The 12,816-nt window shown below is 46.4% G+C and overlaps 1 protein-coding gene across 1 annotated transcript in view; it reads right to left on the bottom strand.

Annotated features, from left to right (window-relative positions):
- CGNL1 (cingulin like 1) overlaps positions 1-8,661 on the bottom strand; it is a 170,042-nt gene extending 161,381 nt beyond the window's left edge. Inside the window, exon 1 of the mRNA XM_070377979.1 lies at positions 8,505-8,661. The gene's annotated coding sequence lies outside the window, so the exon portion shown is untranslated. The remainder of the gene's footprint in view (positions 1-8,504) is intronic.
- Positions 8,662-12,816: the final 4,155 nt, after the last annotated feature.

Genomic DNA, 12,816 nt, shown 5'->3' with positions numbered 1-12,816 from the left:
CCACCGGGGTTTAGAGATGCCACCCTGCCACGGCTTTCAGCTTCCCACCACTGACTTTTGGGGCTGGTTAAGTCTTTATGGGGCTTCCCTGGTGGCTTAGATGGTAAAGAATCCACCTGCAATGCAGGAGACCAGGGTTCAAGACCTGGGTTGGGAAGATCCACTGGAGAAGGAAATAGTAACCCACTCCGGTATTCTTGCTTGGAGAATTCCATGGACAGAGGAGCCTGATGGGCTACAGTCCATGGGGTTGCAAAGAGTCAGGCACCACTGACAACTAACACACAAGTATTTACTGGGGGCCATCCCATGCATTGTAAGGAATTTAGCAGCATCCCTGGCCTCTACCTCCTAGATGCCAGTAGCCACCACTACCCCCAGGTCATGACAACCAGGATGTCTCTAGATATTGCCAAATGCATTTGAGAGCCACTGCACTATGTCAGTGGAGAAGGCAATGGCACCCCACTCCAGTACTTTTGCCTAGAAAATCCCATGGATGGAGGAGCCTGGTAGGCTGCAGTCCATGGGGTCGCTAGAGTCGGACACGATTGAGTGATTTCACTTTCACTTTTCACTTTCATGCATTGGAGAAGGAAATGGCAACCCACTCCAGTGTTTTTGCCTGGAGAATCCCAGGGACGGGGAAGCCTGGTGGGCTGCCGTCTATGGGGTCACACAGAGTCGAACACAACTGAAGTGACTTAGCAGTAGCAGCAGCAGCACTATGTCAGAGAGATGTGACCCTCACAGCTCTACAAGGTAAGAGTTATACGCCCATCTTACAGATGAGGTAATAGCCCTGAAATGGATAAGGAACCTGCCCAGAACACCACACTCCTTGTGAGGGACAATGTGACTTCCAAGTCAAGCAGATGAGACACCCCCTACACTCTTACCCTACAGTAGGGAGACAGAATGAGAAGACCAGAGGCAAATCTATCTTCTATCAGCTTGTGTATTGAAAATACTAAAACTATGCTTTGCCCCAGGAAGATGGACATGGACTTGAACACTCCCAGGGTTTGATTCTCAGCTCTAAAGAAAATACACTCTGCTTGCAAGAACAGTCTCAGCAATGCCTGGAAGGCTGAAGGGCCTCCTTGACTCACAAAGTAATCCACACGGAGGTATGCATGCCCTTTGAATAATAAATGCTTTAAGCATGAACACAAACAGCATACCTCTGATCATGAGAGCCTGAAATACTTTAAAAATATGCTTTTATCAAGAATTCCCCAATTATTTTGGTGAAACAACCCCCTCCCCACATTCTCACTCTTCTTAGTGCTCATCTGTATTTCTGCTTAGAAACCACTGATACTGGTAGAGAGACATGAAACACAAGATACCACGTTTCAATGGGCTGAGTGACATCCATTCTTCCTCCTACAAAACTTTATCGAGCATCTATTTCCTGCTAGACACAGGGATGCAAGGTCAGTCAAGAGATCCCTCCTCTTTGCAGGCTTGTTTACAGGGTTTTTTGGGGGGCAGGAGGGTGCTTCCTCCAACATGTTGGCAAAGGGCACTGACCATGTTCCACTTGCTGAGATAAAGGTATTTGCAAGCAGTCAACAGTCTGTGAAGAAATGAATGAGCGGTGAATTGAGAGGATGAATGAAGAAGCCATGCAGTAACCAGAGAAGCACAGCTCAGGGCCAGGAGAGTTTGAACCCTTGATCCAACCACTTGGCAGGTGCACAAATCTGACAAGTGACCCCAGTTTCTCATGGCCTCTCTTCCCTCACCTGTAAAGTGGGTTTATGATAGCATCCATCCCACAGAGTTGTTAGGTTGAACACTCTCAGACAGGGCTGGAGGTAGAGGCTCTAGAAGCATTTGCTATTATTATGCAAATCACTGATTTGGGCAGTCCTCCTGAGAAGTCCAGGCTTCCCAGGTGGCACAATGGTAAAGAACCCACCTGCAATGCAGAAGGAAGAAACTCAGATTTGATCCCTGTGCGGGGAAGATCCCCTGGAGGAAGGAGGAGGAAATGGCAACCCACTCCAGTGTTCTTGCCTGGACAATCCCAGGGACGGGGGAGCCTGGTAGGCTGCTGTCTATGGGGTCGCACAGAGTCAGACATGACTGAAGCGACTTAGCAGCAGCAGATGCCTCACATCCAGGACACTGGGCTCACTGCAGTTATCCAGATCCTTAGCAAGAGGTGGTAGTACCCTGAGCAGACCAGACCTAAAGAACTAGGTAACTAGTGGCTCCAATCCTCCCCTCTTCCCTACTTCCTCTCTCCCTCTAAACTTACACTTCCTTCCACCACCACCCCCCCACCAAAAAAAAAAATGCTTACGGGTGGCTTAGGGCAATGCAGACAAGTTAGGGCTGAGCTGGTCTGACTACAAATGGGACAAAGGTGCTCAAGTCCCAGTCCTGAAGTTCACAAGTCAGAAAAAAATCTTAAATTTGGTAAACTCCAGCCAGCCCTTTGCAAACTGCTGCTGCTGCTAAGTCACTTCAGTTGTGTCCAACTCTGTGCAACCCCATAGACGGCAGCCCACCAGGCTCCCCCGTCCCTGGGATTCTCCGGGCAAGAAAACTGGAGTGGGTTGCCATTTCCTTCTCCAATCTTTGCAAACTACTCTCTCTTATCTCCTTCCTTCCATTCTTTCTCTATCAGTTCCTCTCCGACTCCGAAAGCTTTTACTGTAATCACCACTCTCAGTAAACTTTCCAGGTTTTTGATATTTGACTAGGGCAAGGAGAGAGGCTAATCAACTTTTCAGTTGCTGCTGTGGAATTCTGAGTAAGTCACTGTTTTAATAAGGAGGATAAAAATCTCATAGGCAAAAATAGTGGAGAAACAATTTTTTTTTTTACAAAAAGCTATCTGTAATACAGCTAAAACAAAGCTCAAGGATATGGATTAGTTCATAGGATATCCTAGAACCTCTTTATAACTTTGAAAACCGGACCATTTCTTTTCCCTCTGAAATAAAATCAAAACAGGGCACCCGTTATATAGCGGCTCAAACTCTTGAACTGGAATCTGCAAACGCCACCTCACCAGGTCCCTCACCTGGAAAAAAACGAGACCAACAATACAAACATCTCTGGATCTGTGGAAGGAGTATTAGTCTCAGGGGTCCTCCTCCCTGAATGGACTCCAATCTGCAAGGGAAAACAGAGTGCCTGTTTGACAGGCAGCAAAATTCGGGGCAAGAAAGCCAGAGGGGATCAGAGGTAAAACTCAAAAGAATGACTGAAGCCAAAACTAGAAAATCTGAATCATTTTGCCTCAGTCCTCTGGGAAAAAGAGATAAGCAAGAGTGAAAAAATATTAATAATAAAGGAGCTTTATAGATTCAAGAAAACTACAAAGTAACAGCCTGAGCATTATGTACTCCAAAGGCAAGCAGAAAGTCCTATGATTGGGCAGCAAGGGAGAGAATCTGCCCTATAAACAAGAGGCTATGGGCAGGCTGGCTGGAATATTCCACCTTCACAACCAATGCTCTGTGCTCTAATCCCAAACACTAACTCCAAGACGACCCTCTCCACTGAACCAGTCCTTCTTAGGGTGAAATATAAAGCTAAAGCCCACTGTAGTAATGGACACTCACACAGTAACCCTGTTTTCAAGTCACCTTTCCTGATTACAGCTCCATGCACCTCTAAAACTTTCTCACCTATAATTTTAAAAGCTTGAGGTAATTACAATGCAGCAAAGTTTTGTTTTTGTTGCGAGTACCACATAAACAGGAATTGAATGTCCACAGCTTCATTTTGCACCAGGATGTTCAACACTGAATTTCGTTTTTAATCTCTTAAGTAACAACCAATTATCTCCAGAAATTCAAAGGTTTGCAGAACTTGAAGAAATGTGGAGACGATGTCCCTCTAACCCAGGATTTGGGATCCATTCAGAGCATTTCTAAACAGCCTAATCTATCCTCTCCATTTAAAAAGCCAGAAAAAATAGGGTTTCATAAAATTTCCCTTGAGATGACGAGACCACAGTGATCTTCAGTCTAATATTACACATCGTCTCGTAGAGGAAAACAGTAAATCAATCCAGATCTAAGGGGACTGTGGTGTTAGAAAAACAAAGCACAGGAAACATAATTTCTCAGTCAGTTCTGCTTTAGAGGCACAAGGAGCAGTGGAAAGGCTCAGCTTTGGATTCAGGCAGACTGGGTGCTCCTGAACCTCAGCTCTACCATGTCTTCTGAGCATCTTAGCTCCCCGGGATCTTTTTGGGCCTCAGTTTCCTCATCTGTAAAATGAGGTTGCTGCCACCTCCCTCTCAGGAACATACGGGTTTTAGAGACAGAGCCCAGGGGCCCAGCTGGCTACCTGACATGTGAAAGGCAGACAGTCAACAAATGTGACTCCTCTTCAACCCTGAGGTTATTAGCCCTGTGGGTCAGCAGTTTGGAAATCACTTTCCCAAAGGGATCACTGTGAAGTCATTTCCTGTCCGTCTCAGGAAACCGGAGCTAAAGGAACAAGAGCATGATAAAGAACCAACGTCCACACGCTGCCCAGAGCCATAGACAAGAAGCAAACCACCTGCTTGCAAAGTACTAGGCTGGCCAAAAAGTTCCTTCCAGTTTTTCTGTAACGCCTTACAATGGCTGCTGTACACTCCTCCCAGCTCTGTGCACAGAAGGCCTCTACTCACTAAGCTTAGGCTGCCCGTTACCAACACGCCAAAAATGGATCCAGTAACATTCTCCGCCAGCTTCACCACCCAGATCATGTCCCCACACTGCTTAACTAAGTACTCCTTAAGCAAATCTCATCCGCCAGAATCATGCCTCCTCTTTTCTCACTTCCCCTTGGCATGACCTGTGTACAAACCCTTACCTCTCGTCCATCAGAAAAGTATCTGAAATTGGTTAAACTTGACGTAGGGACTTAACATAACTGAAACCTAAGACAAACTTGTCTTGTGCCTGCTGTGCTAATGAATTGAGAAGGTATCTATCTATCCAGGTGGTGTCAGCCAGGTGGTACCCAGCTGCCTTCACACTCATCGTGAGGGTAAGAGTGCCCGGCTCACTATCAACCCTGGTTTCCATCTCCACCAGATTTCAAGCTCCGTAAGTCATGGACTGTACCCTGTTTACCTACACCCAGCAAGCACTACAGAGCTATGCCAAGAGTGGGGACTGTATAAGAACTAAATTTGTTAAAAGAGTGAATAAAGCAATGAAACAAAAGCAAAAATTTGATATGAAATTTAAGATGAAGTTCTCTCTTCCCAAGGGATATTGGTTTAGGAACAGAAGACAGTGACTAAGAAGAAGGGGAAAGGGGAGTTGGACTGGGATGATTGACTGAAAACTCCAATAAACTCCCCCTATGTGAAAACCAGAAATCCTGGTGCTGGTCCCATCAAATCCCCTTTTTATTTTTTTTCCACTTTCAGGATTTTCATGGCATAATTTGTTTCTTGATAACAGCAATGTCATGTGACAGAATAAAGTAAGTACTTGGACATTCAGGGGAAATTACCCAATTTTAAATTCCCCTTGAACTTTGTTTTTCTTCTCTGATGCCAACCTCTCAGCCAGTTCACTGCCCTTTAGTGCCAGGATCAGAGGAGGAAAAGAAAGAAAAAGCACAAAATCAGTTGAGTTTTTTTAAAAGTGTCAATGGCATCTCTTAGATATATGGCTTGCGGTGGGTGGGGGGGCCATTGAGGAAGTTAAGGAGGCCATTAAATTCTTTAACGACCTCCTACCCCATGGCACAAGCAAATTAACTGTCCCTACTTGAAGGGAAAAGAAAAAAGAAGCTAATAGGGCAGTCTACTCCTAACACAAATCAAAGATCACTCTTCTGAAATGACACATACCTTTCTCTAAATAAAGAAGACCCTCACTACCTCTTTCTTCACTTACTTTCTTCTAATCTCTAGAATATCAGAGCTGCTACTCCAAAGGGAGAAATGTTTACATAAATCTGTTTAGGTCCATATTTACATATACTTTTTCTTTTTTTCCAGAATGTACCATTATAGTCAGTTTATGGCTGTTCAGGTGCAATTTTGCAGACACTAAGACTGCAACAGTATCCTCAAATGAACATCCCCACCCCCCAAATGGAGACAAGATTAGTAAATTAAACCAGTCAATAAGATGGCTTCATTTTGTTGGCCTGGTCCAAAAAAAAAAAAAAATTCAACAGTAAGAAAACACTTTCCATATGGTCTTTTTCCCCCAAAGGTTGAGGTTTCGGGTCAGGGGCCACCCTGTGAGACTATGCACTCCACATAACCTCTATTCTCAAGACAAGACAATTAAGCCGGCTGCCACAGCGTCCTCACTTGAAGCAACTGAACAGTGATAGGAGCAGAGATAGGAGCATGGTGGTGGAAGAAGGTGGGAAAAAGAGAAAAAACAATGCTACAGTTTGTATTTTTCAAAATGAATGCTCTTTTGACTCACATTAGGAAACCAGAAATGAACACAAACTTTCCCCCAACTCTGGAGGGCATTATCTTAAAAGGACGTCACACCACTACAAATACAAATGTAATATAGAGGGACAGTACCTAAGAAAAAAATAAAATCCACTGGTTTGTGGCCAGGTAGCAGACAGATGGGAATCTCATACAAACATCATACTTAGGTACCACAGTAAATTAACCAAGATCCCAGGAGACTGTCACAATAACAAACACACTTTAAGAAAACAGATGATCAAATGCAGTCAATGTATACATATATTCAATATTTCCTTAGTCCTATTTCCCTATCATTTTTACAATCATTCGACAAGTGGTGAAGGTCTCACCTCAGATGTATCATGCTACTGTAGGCATTAATTCCCTAACTCAGTTATTATTCTATCAACAAGAAATATGCAGTTATTACTTATATCTGCTGGGCTTAATCACATACTAGGAATAAACCCAATCTACGCAGTGAAGCCTAACACACATATTAACACCATGTCAACTACAAAATACGGATCTTGTGTTCTTAAAAGATTTCCCCACATTTATGTAGAATCATTATCTGTGCCAGAGGATCTCCAAAAGCTGACAGATTCTTAAATTATGTTTCTTCCTTTTAATCTGAAATCCTTTCCAAACAGGACAAGTCAAACTATCACTTAGTTTCCCTGAATAAGACAACCCTACTGACTCTTGCAAGGACTTCATGACTTTAATCCCTATACTCCCATCTCCTTGGCAGAAAGTGGACTAGCAGTATTTTCTGTTAACAGAGGGGCAGAAGCAAAGGGAACTCCAGAAAAAGGCACCATCTGCAGTTTAAAGTCGGAAAGCACCAACCCACAGGCTCCTCAGGTAGAGGGTGGTTTACAGAAGACGGAATCAAGAGCAGCTGAGAAGACCTCCTCTAGTAGTGCAAGGAGAAGGCAATGGCACCCCACTCCAGTACTCTTGCCTGGAAAATCCCATGAACGGAGGAGCCTGGTAGGCTGCAGTCCATGAGGTCGCTAAGAGTCGGACACGATTGAGCGACTTTACTTTGACTTCTCACTTTCATGCACTGGAGAAGGAAATGGCAACCCACTCCAGAATTCTTGCCTAGAGAATCCCAGGGACGGGGGAGCCTAGTGGGCTGCAGTCTATGCGGTCGCACAGAGTCGGACACGACTGAAGCGACTTAGCAGCAGCAGTAGCAGCAGCAGTAGTAGTGCAAAAAGCACGCCCCCAAAGCACATTAGAATCACCTGGCGTTTTAAACGCCATTGTTCAGGCTGCGCCCCAGCTCAGGATCTCTAGAGGTGGGAGAGAGCCACAGCAGTTTTCCAAAACTCTCCAGATGTGCAGCCAACTTTGAGAACAAATACCCCAAAGAACTCCCAACGTGTTTTGAACAGTGCGTTGCGAGCAGCGTTGGAAAGGTACGGCAGCCTTGGGGTGAAGGGGTATACACCGAGTAAATATACAAACTTTTAAAAATCCTGTGTAACTAACTCCAGCATGACAGCCAAGCACCTGTGAAGAGGCCAAACAGTGATGCAACTTGGAAAAGTCCCTTGGAAAGCTAGGGTATGTGCTGTACGCGAAGCGGGGGCTTTCAGGACGACCTGCCTGGACCGGGAACGTCAGGGAGAGGGAGACGCCCACCCGCCCTTTCTTTTCGAGAGATGGTTGGGACCAGCACGCCCCGAAATAAAGGAAAAACAGGGTCGGACAGGAACAGAGGTGCTCGTTTGGGTCCGGGAGGAATCCTAGCTCACTCGCAGCTGTCACTCAAGACCGAGGGTCGAGGCAGGGGGTGCTAAGGCTGCCAGGCGCCCTTCGCTGCATGGCGGTTCCGGAGCCTCTCCCTCGCCCGGGGCCCCAACGCGGGGCCCCCAGGAACCGGACCGTCTGTGCTGCACGCCTCCCAGCCAGGCGCGCGCGCGGGAGCCTGGAGCGCACCTTCCAGCCCCAAGGGAGACGCTGCACAAAGTGCGCGGCGGGGGGGCTCTGACGGCCTACCTGAGCCCCTCCGGGTCCCGCCGCCCACGGCGACCCCTTGGCCTCTGATCCCCGCACCCGCTCTCGGCTCACTTACCGCTGCCTACCGGGTCCCGCTCCCGCCGCCTCCAGCACAGCCCAGCTCGAGTGCAGAGTCCGCGGCGCCGCCTAGAGGCCGGGCGAGCCCGGGCCCCGCCCCACACGCCTGCCCGCCCCCGGGGAGGAGGGGCCGGCGCCCCCTTGCCCCATTCCCGGCTGGTCCGTTGCGGACTCTGCAGCCGCCAGGCGCGCCCTCCCGGCCCTCCCGCTTCCCCTTGAGCCGCCCGGGCCCTCGGGACACGTCTCCCCGCACCCCGACACCGCCCCTCCTCGGCTCTGCCCGGAACGCGCCCGCCCCTCCGCCAGCACCTCTTCCCCACCCCACCCCGTCGGGCCTCACACTCCTCTCCAACAACGCTTTCTCCTCACCCTTCCCCGGATCGGAATGTCCCCCCACCTCCCCTCCGCCTTCCCCCGTACTTTTCGCCTTGAGCTTCGGCCGTTCCAAATTCCTGGGAGCCTTGCCTGTTTCGCACCCCCGATTCCCCTTCTGTCCCTTGCCCACGGCCCCTTTTCTCCCTACCCTTCCAGGCAGCCTTTTCCTCCCCGACCTAGTCGGAAACTTTAATGTATAACTTTTCTCCTACCACAACCAAATCTACAAGTATTTGCTGAGCACCTATTAAGTCTAGAAATACTGATGGAGAGGTCGCCAAGAATAAATGCCCGTCCCTGTTAGAGAGGCCACACAGCTGACAGCAGTAGAACTGGGATTAACAGTCAGATTTCTGGTGCGTTGTTGAGGCCCGTTCCATGGGAAACTGCAGAATGACGCTAACCAGCTGTGGGAGTTTGAGCAAAAACCGTTTTCTCATCTGTGAAATAGGAGGATACCCACTCCACCATGTTGTGAAGATTACCTAAGAAAACAGATATGGAATAGCATACCACCTGTGCTTAATAAGTAATGTATGTTGACATATGGAATGAAATAGACACTTTAAAATTCAATAAAGTAATAATAAAACTTTAAAAGTAATAGTGAATGCAAGAAAACACTTGCAAATCATATCTGATAAGGAATCAACATAAAATATATAAAGAATTCATACAACTCTGTAGCAAAAATACAAACAATCTGATTTTTAAATGGGCAGAGAATCTGAATAGACATTTTTCCATAGAAGATGTACAGATGGTTGACAGGGAGGTGAAAAGGTATTCAACATCACCAACCATCAGGGAAATGCAAATCAAAACCACAATGAGTTATCACCTCACATCTGTTCCAAATAGGTGTGAAAAGGATAAGAGATAACAAGTATAGGTAAGGATATGGGGATGTAAGTTGGTGCCACCACTATGGAAAACAGTATGAAGATTCCCCCTAAATTAAAAATTGAACTACCATAAAATCCAACAATTCCACTTCTAGGTATTTATTCAAAGAAAATGAAAATACTAACTTGAAAAGATTTCAGTTCAGTTCAGTCACTCAGTCGTGTCCAACTCTGCGACCCCGTGAATCGCAGCATGCCAGGCCTCCCTGTCCATCACCAACTCCTGGAGTTCACTCAGACTCACATCCATTGAGTCAGTGATGCCATCCAGCCATCTCATCCTCTGTCGTCCCCTTCTCCTCCTGCCCCCAATCCCTCCCAGCATCAGAGTCTTTTCCAACTCTACGCATGAGGTGGCCAAAGTACTGGAGTTTCAGCTTCAGCATCATTCCTTCCAAAGAAATCCCAGGGCTGATCTCCTTCAGAATGGACTGGTTGGATCTGCTTACAGTCCAAGGGACTCTCAAGAGTCTTCTCCAACACCACAGTTCAAAAGCATCAATTCTTCAGCGCTCAGCCTTCTTCACAGTCCAACTCTCACATCCATACATGACCACAGGAAAAACCATAGCCTTGACTAGATGGACCTTTGTTAACAAAGTAATGTCTCTGCTTTTGAATATGCTATCTAGGTTGGTCATAACTTTCCTTCCAAGGAGTAAGCGTCTTTTAATTTCATGGCTGCGGTCACCATCTGCAGTGATTTTGGAGCCCCCAAAAAAATAAAGTCTGACACTGTTTCCACTGTTTCCCCATCTATTTGCCATGAAGTGATGGGACCAGATTCCATGATCTTCATTTTCTGAATGTTGAGCTTTAAGCCAACTTTTTCACTCTCCACTTTCACTTTCATCAAGAGGCTTTTTAGTTCCTCTTCACTTTCTGCCATAAGGGTGATGTCATCTGCATATCTGAGGTTATTGATATTTCTCCCGGCAATCTTGATTCCAGCTTGTGTTTCTTCCAGCCCAGCATTTCTCATGATGTACTCTGCATTGAAGTTAAATAAGCAGGGTGACGATATACAGCCTTGACGTACTCCTTTTCCTATGTACCCCCAGTGTCACTGCAGAAGTATTTACAGTAGCCAAGCTGTGGAAGGAACCTGAATGTCCTTGATGGATGAATGGCTAAAGAAAATGTGATTTAAACATACAATGGAGTATCATTCAACTGTAAAAAGAGAAGGAAATCCTGACATTTGCAACAACATGAATGGACTTTGAGGGCATTATGCTAAGTGAAATTAAGTCAGAGAAAAAGAAGCACTGTATGATTTCTCTTGTATGTGAATCTAAAAAAACTAACTAAAAAGCAAGCTTATATATACAGAGAACAGATTGGTGGTTACTGGGTGGCAGAACTGAGAGGTGGTTGAAAAGGATGAAGGGGGTGAAAGGAATAAAAAGTACAAACTTTCAGTCATAAAAGAAGTCATGGGATGTAATGTAGAGCATGATGACTATAGTTAACAATACTGGATTACATATTTGAGTGCCAAAGAACTGATGTTTTTGAACTGTGGTGTTGGAGAAGACTCTTGAGAGTCTCTTGGACTGCAAGGAGATCAAATCAGTCCATCCTAAAGGAAATCAACCCTGAGTATTCATTGGAAGGACTGATGCTGAAGCTCCAATACTTTAGCCACCTGATGTAAAGAGCAAACTCATTGGAAAAGACCCTGATGCTGGGAAAGACTGAAGGCCAGGAGGAGAAGGGGATGACAGAGGACCAGATGGCATCACCGACTCAATGGACATGAATTTGAGCAAGCTCTGGGAGATGGTGAAGGACAGGAAAGCCTGGCCTGCTGCAGTCCATGGGGTCACAAAGAGTCAGACATGAATGAGCAACTGAACAAAAACAGCATAGCTGAAAGCTGCTTAGAGATTAGACCCTAAAAGTTTTCATCACAAGGGAAAAAATCTTTTGTAACTAGATGTTAACTAGCCCTATTTTGGTGACCGTTTTGCAATGTATACAAATATCGAATCATTATATTGTACACCAGAAACTAACAAAGTGCCGTAGATCAATTATTCCTCAATAAATAAATAAATAAAGTAATATTGATGGGGTGGTGGGGAGATTTGGAGTCTATTTATCCAAAGGAAGCAGCCATGGTCAAAAGAGTCTTTTTGGAGGAAGGGGGGAGTTGAGCTATCCTAGAAATCATGGATCCAGGTGCAGGTGAGTCCAGGAAGACACTCGTGTGGATGGGGTGTGTGAACACTGTTCAGAGTGTGGTCCAGCTTTTCCCAAATGGAGGCTGCCTGCTGGGGGTCACTGAATGCATACTAGGTAGGGTGATGGGGCCAGATGGCGGAAAAGGCATCCAATACCAAAGTGAGGGGGCTCAAGTTACCCACACAGTACTTGGACATCTCAAAATGTTTGGAATGGAACTTGCATCCAGCAGAGGGTACTTAAATGACCCTGGGAACTTGGGGTGACAGACACCTGCAGCCCAGGAATCAGACAAGTGATGGGGGAAGTTGCAGCAAGGAGGGATAGGAAAGAAAAAATTTCCAGAGAAGACCCTGAGGACTTGGGGAGCAAGTGTGTGCAGTGGGAGAGGGGAAAGGGCAAACACAAAGCTGAGGTTTCCAGGCTGGTGGCTTGGAGCACGCTAAATAGTCATGAGTTTTTAATGAGTGATGCTGAAGTTTCCATGGACTGTGAGGTAATGATGGCACTTTTCGGTGGAAATGCCCCTACAGGCAGCAGGAGGAGGGGCTGGAAGTAGAAGGCAAAGGAGAATAAGGGCCAGATCAGGTGCCAGAAGAAGAAAGTGAAATGCCCTTACTTGGAGCTGAGGAAGCAGGGGGCACCAACCAAGGGGGAAGGAGAAGGATCCCTGAGAGCTGTCAGGAAGAACCAGGGAAGCTTTTGATGGATCTGAGTCAGGAAGATCCCCTGGAGAAGGGAATGGCAACCCACTCCAGTATTCTTGTCTGGAGAATCCAATGGACAGAGGAGCCTGGCGGGCTACAGTCCTTGGGGTTGCAGAGAGTCGGACACGACTGAGCA

The sequence above is a fragment of the Bos mutus genome, chromosome 10 (assembly GCF_027580195.1).
Source record: "Bos mutus isolate GX-2022 chromosome 10, NWIPB_WYAK_1.1, whole genome shotgun sequence".
In the NCBI taxonomy this organism is placed as follows: Eukaryota; Metazoa; Chordata; class Mammalia; order Artiodactyla; family Bovidae; genus Bos; species Bos mutus.
This window is presented reverse-complemented; position numbering and strand designations above follow the sequence as displayed.